We start from the raw sequence: 6,148 nt of genomic DNA, 5'->3' as shown, positions 1-6,148 counted from the left end.
AGGCAGTGGTTTCAAACAGACCTGCTCCTTCTATAATACTGATCCCTACATGGAGCCCGTCCTATTAATCTGTTAGTACAATGTTTTGTTTCTCCTCTCTTATAGAAACTTCCTCCTTCTGCTAGAGGTTGATATCCTCAAATGATAAACAGGAAAAAAAACCCAGTTTGTAATAGACGCCAAATTAAAATATTTTTACCCCCGTTCCAAAGTGCTTTTGGGTGATCTTGACAACTGTACTGTAAGATAGTATTCTTATCTCCACAGTGCAGGTTGAGAAGTTACACCTTATCTAATGCTGAGGCAAGATTTGAACTTGGGTCTGCAGAGCAGATAGCTCACACTCTTCACCGTGGAACTACATCGGCTCATAGGGGAATATTATTAAACCAATAATGGATTACATGTTCATTTTCTCACAAAGAGACTGTGCACTTTCCCCCTACAGGGTATGCTAGCAAAGAACGGGGGAGGGGTGTGTGAGTTGGGGAGTCCAAGGACAGTGTGAAGTTCCTTCTCTCTGTATGGTATCCTGTCATCTTGTTTCACAAGTTAAGAGGATGCAGGTATTTCTCACAGTGATTGCATGGCTGTTAAGGAAGTTGTTCACCCAAATATATCTAAGCCAAAGGCAGTTCCTCTGCTAACTGAACACTGCAAGATGTGTGACGAATGGCCAGATCTCCTGAGAAATTAGGGCCCAGGCATCACTTCCAGTCCAGATCTGTATCATGTCTGGCCCCTCCAATCACATATCCCAAATGAGAAATGGCGATTTCATTTCTGAAGTGACCGAAACAGACAATATTGCAACAATAGGCATGGAGCTCATGCAGGGCTCGCCTAATACCATGGCCCTGCTAAAATTAACCCCTTCCCCCCCCGCCCTGCTCATGTGTATTCAGTTCCTTCCTGAAATCTATGAAAAGCTGTGCTGTTTCCACACCTCTTGATAGAGAACAGAGAGGGTATCCAGACATTCTCTCACATATATATATACACGACCAGGTGTTGCTGTATAGCTGTCACTCTCCCAGGCTTACGGGTGAACTACTTTTCCGAAAGCTTGACATCTACCATCCAGCAACTTGGCACAGAGATCTTTGAATGCACACACCAGGTATTACTGCTTTCCGCCCTCACGGCCTGTCAGTTCATAAGCCTGAAGCGCTGGGTTGATCTGACACATTCACTGCAATGTCACTGTTAGGTACACAGAGGGGGGTGCTGGAAGCACAAAGCGAGAAGCCCATCAGCATCTACAGAGAACAGGACAGAAAAGGAGCAGCAGAGGAAACACATACAACCCGAGGAAGAGGTCTGTAGAATTTGAAAGCTTGCACACTGTCTTGTATCATTAGGGCTCAAATAAAAGATTTTGAAGTGGCTTTTTGCTTTTGGATTTTGCTTTGGACCAGTGCAGTTCCCTGCAACCTCTTTGGTTTTCACTGGAAATCATATGCTCCGTCAAAAAGAGGAGAAATATGCGATGCCTATCATTTGGTGCTAAAATGCTCAAGGGCCTCATGGTGGCGATAGTGAGTACAGCAAAGATTGCACAGGCTTCACGTGCCCAGCCCAATGAGGTTTCTTAACAGCCCAGAAAGCAGTTTTTTATTTAAGTATAATACAAAAAGGTTTATCGTTGGGCAACATCTCACTCCTACAATGCTACAATATTTGGAGTTTCAAAATTCCAACACTAAACAAAAGTTTCAAGATTAAATTTCTAACTATGGTAGGATTTATTTTTGCTAATCAGATCTAGTTGACAAGTAACCTCTAGTACTGGGTTCAAATTCAATGCACAGGAAGGAGTCAAAGGGGGTATTGAACCTATTAAATAGTAATGTCTCCATCTTTTCTTCTCATGGGGCTTCTGTGCTTTAAACAAATGGAACAAATTATATGGGATCTTACAATATCAGCTATATCATCAAGGGCTTTATTTGTTTTCACATCCTTTATGGCGCTAGGCGCCCACCAATGTCCTTCTGCCTTTTATGTTAGCCAAACGGGACTGTATCTATGCAAGAGAGTAAGTGGAAACACATCAGACGCTGCAAATGGCAGTACTCAGGAAGAGACGCCTTTCAGCTTCCCAGATATTTCATAACAGATTTCAAGAGGGAAGTACTTCAGCAGAAGAGAAAGGTTCCAGAAAGAGCTGGCCTTCAGATGCAGATTCGATACTATTATCCTGGGAATCAACAGGGACTCAAGATGGGTTAGCTTACTACAAAAAGTAATTGTTCCTCCTCACAGGTCTATGTACACTAGTCAGATTCATAAACAGTCCACACCCATTCTGACTGGATCATTGACTCTTCTGACTGGATTTTGTTTTCACCTGTGATCTCCAAGGTGACACACCTTGTCCAGAGAAAGTAGGTCTCTTCGCATCTCTTTGTAATGACCCCTCCCTTCTCCCTTTATATCTCTCAGCTCTTCATACCTCTGAGGAAGTGGGCTCTGGCTCGTCAATGCTTATATCACAATAAATGTGTTAGCTTTTAAGGTGCAACAAGACTATCACTAAAAATGTATCAAGGCTTTTTATTTAATCCCACCCCTTTTCAGGGGCATATGCGGACCCATTTTATCCAGACAACAGAACTTCTGGTAGGTCTTCTGGTTAGGCTAAGTGAGAGCAACTGGACGGATCAGGGATTTAAACCTGCATTTCCCTGGTCCTAATCTGAGGCAGAATGTGGTGGCAATGAGCTGACCGCAGCATGCTCAGGTGACAGAAAGGACTGTTCATCGTCGTCCTTCTGTGCAGCCCCACATTGGGGACTGCGCATGTGCAGGCCAGCCGCGGAGAGATTTCTCTAGCTTTAAAAGTCTGTAAGGGGGTGCTCTGCCTCCACTGCGCATGCGCAGGAATTCCCGCGGAAACGCGGGTAGAGAGGCGGAGCGCCCCCACTTCCCTCAGTTCTTTTGCCACCGTCGGGAAAGGTTCTTCCTAGCTCTTCTCCTCGCTTACTGTGATTTTCTTCACTCATGTATCTCTTAATTTCATCCTGCAGATGGACTTTCCCCTTACTCAATTTTTCTAAGACATGGTCTTGCATACCAGCCTCGTATTACTCCCTAAGGTGTGTCTAGAGTTCACCTACATCAAAAGGTTTGCTTTACCTGTATTTTCCAATGCTGCTCTGGAAGCAGAATTTTCCTTACACAAGTTGGATGTGGAAAGGTCTTCAGTGTTTTCACTTAGACAAAATAAAGGGTTTTCACAAATACATAACCCTTTTTGTTTGTTACTTTGGACATTGTTAGAGTTTTTTCCAAACTTAACCAGTTGGATAGTGGCAGCTACTAGTTTTTGCTACAAGACGACAAAGTTCCCTTGCCCCAGGGTGCTCAAAGCACACTTGATTAGGGTGCAAGCCTTGTCTGAAGCACTTCTCCAAGGATTCCCTCTTGAGACATCTGCCACGCTGCCACGTGGTCCTCAGCTGACACCTTTGTAAAGTGCTACTGTATTGACACAAAGGCCAGAGGGGAGTCAGCAGTGGAAACAGCTGTCCTGCATTCTTTTTTGGCTGATCCACTCACACCCTCCTCCATTGGCGAGTAGCTCGCTATACTCCCAATGTGGGGCTGCACAGAAGGATGATGACGAAAAACAGTGTTTCACTCACCTGTAACTGTTGTTCGTTGAGTATCTTCTGTGCAGACACACATTCCCTCCCTCCTGCCCCGCTGTGAGTGTCTTTGCTTGTATTATATCATACCTCCAGCGGCTCAGAACTGAGGGAAGTGGGGGCGCTCCGCCTCTCTACCCGCGTTTCCATGGGAATTCCTGCGCGTGCGCAGTGGAGGCGGAGTGCCCCCTTACAGACTTTTAAAGCTAGAGAAATCTCTCCGCGGCTAGCCTGTGCGTGTGCAGTCCCCAATGTGTGTCTGCACAGAAGATACTCGATGAACAAGTTACAGGTGAGTGAAACACTATTTTTCCACTTCAGACTGCAAGGAGACATTATATATTTTCAACATTCCTTATGTTAATCATTCCCAATATATGGGAAACCAGCACAGCATGTAAAATGCTGGGCAACAACCTTTCCCTGAGCGGTTCAGGGAGGGTTTGTTTTCCCCCATGGGGAGCTAGAAAGATGCAACTTACACTACCTGTAGTCTTTTGTAGCATAGCCCACTCTGCTTGGTCATGATTCCACCCCCTACTTCTGCATGTGCAGATGAGGCTTTAGATTCCAGACCAGGGACCCCTGACCTTATTGAGCCTGCAGGCACCTTCGGGATTTTGAGAGGAGGTAGTAGGTGCCACCCCCAAGACGGCTGCTGCAGAAGGTGGAGCCAAAGGCAATATCTTCCTCCATGCTTCGCAAAAGAATTGCATGGCAACTTCGCTGAACACATGAAGAGAAAGGAGAAAGAGAAGGGGAATGGAACCACCACCACTCCGCTAAGGAAAGCCTGGCACTTATCAGTCCACCTGATCCTCCAGTGGCTGTGGCTGCAATAGCAGCCATAGACAGGTATCGTAAACTCCAGGTGGTAGCTGGAGAGCTCCCAGAATTACAGAAGCCCTCCAGATGACAGATCAGTTACTGAGGAAAAAATGGCTGCCTTGGAAGGTGGACTCTAGGGCATTATACCCAGCTAAGGTCCCTCCCCTCCCCAAACCCTGTCCTCCCTAGGATGCACCCCCTAAATCTCCAGGAGCTGACAGCCCTAGAGCCCATGGGCACCAAGTTGGGGAATCTTGCTCTAGCCATTACAGCACACTGTCTTATAGACACAAGACTAATAAATGGAAAACATTATAAAACCTTATTTTTACAGTGTCCAAATATCTCTCATTTTAATATGTGGACCCTCCATTTTAATTCAGGTCAAGCATTATACTGTGAGCTATCATACCCCCATTAGATTTCTTTTTTTTTGTTTCCAAACTCCTGACTCCTGACTCAGAGGAATCACTCAGAGGGTGGATCAGGAGGTCCGAAAGAGGACTTCCCATTTATTAGATCCTTTTAAATTTTTGGTCATAGATCCAGAGGAGTTAGCCGTGTTAGTCTGTAGTAGCGAAATCAAAAAGAGTCCAGTAGCACCTTTAAGATTAACCAATTGTATTGTAGCATAAGCTTTCGAGAATCACAGTTCTCTTCGTCAGATGCTCGAAAGCTTATGCTACAATAAAATTGGGTAGTCTTAAAGGTGCTACTGGACTCTTTTTAAATTTTTGGTACCTGATAAGTTTCACCACTTGTTTTTATGCACATCCCTGCCCCCCAACCTGTGACACGATTTCTTTGTTGAGAGCTGCAACTTGAAGCAAATAAGAAATGTGGTTTGGTCAAACACTTTTTAAATTTTAGGTTAACTGATATAGGTTTGTTTGTCACAGTTAAATAGAGTCCGCCAAAGCCAGAAGAGGCTGAGAGCTAGATCCAGGCCAGAGGGCCACACCTTCGCTTTCCCTATACGTAAAACAGGAGGGGGTGCATCGCCTGCAAATGTATAGCAAGAAAGAAAAAAATACACACTAAAAGTACAATTCTAAGCAGAGTTACTCCAGTCTAAGCCCATTGAAATAATGGGCTTAGATTGGGATAACTCTGCTTTGGATTGCACTATAAAAGTGCCAGGCCCTGGGGCAAATGCAAAATAAACACAACCACCCTGCTAGGGCGTGATTTAACTAACGTGAGCCGGGAGGGCAGGAGGCGCAGAGAATTGGGAAAGGGCCACTTAACTCTTGGCAGGGCGACGCTCCGCCCTCCCGCTTCGCTGGAGGGTTCTCCTCGCGTGCGTGCGACGGTGCCAAAAGCGAATGTGCAATCTGGTGCTCTTTCTCACGAACTTCTTCCTCCCCGCACGGAATCCATCTGCTTGAAGCTGTTTGCCCGCTTTGACTTTCGTCCCCACCCACCTCTCCTTTGTTCGGGTGTCTCGCTCGTATCTGGTGTTTTTTTAAAACAAGGACTTGATTTCAAAGCCTCGCGGGAGGGGGGAGGGGGGCGCGCTTCATTCTCTGACAGGCGAAGAGAAATCATCCACCCACCCCTCCCTCCTTTCTGTCTGCAGCTCTCTGGTTCCCATTTCCTCCTCCCAGCTCAAGACAGAAACTGATGCGAGCGATTCTCGTTTCGTCTGAAATCCTACCCGGGGCTGGGGC

This window comes from Eublepharis macularius, chromosome 6 (assembly GCF_028583425.1).
Source record: "Eublepharis macularius isolate TG4126 chromosome 6, MPM_Emac_v1.0, whole genome shotgun sequence".
Lineage (NCBI taxonomy): Eukaryota > Metazoa > Chordata > Lepidosauria > Squamata > Eublepharidae > Eublepharis > Eublepharis macularius.
This window is presented reverse-complemented; position numbering follows the sequence as displayed.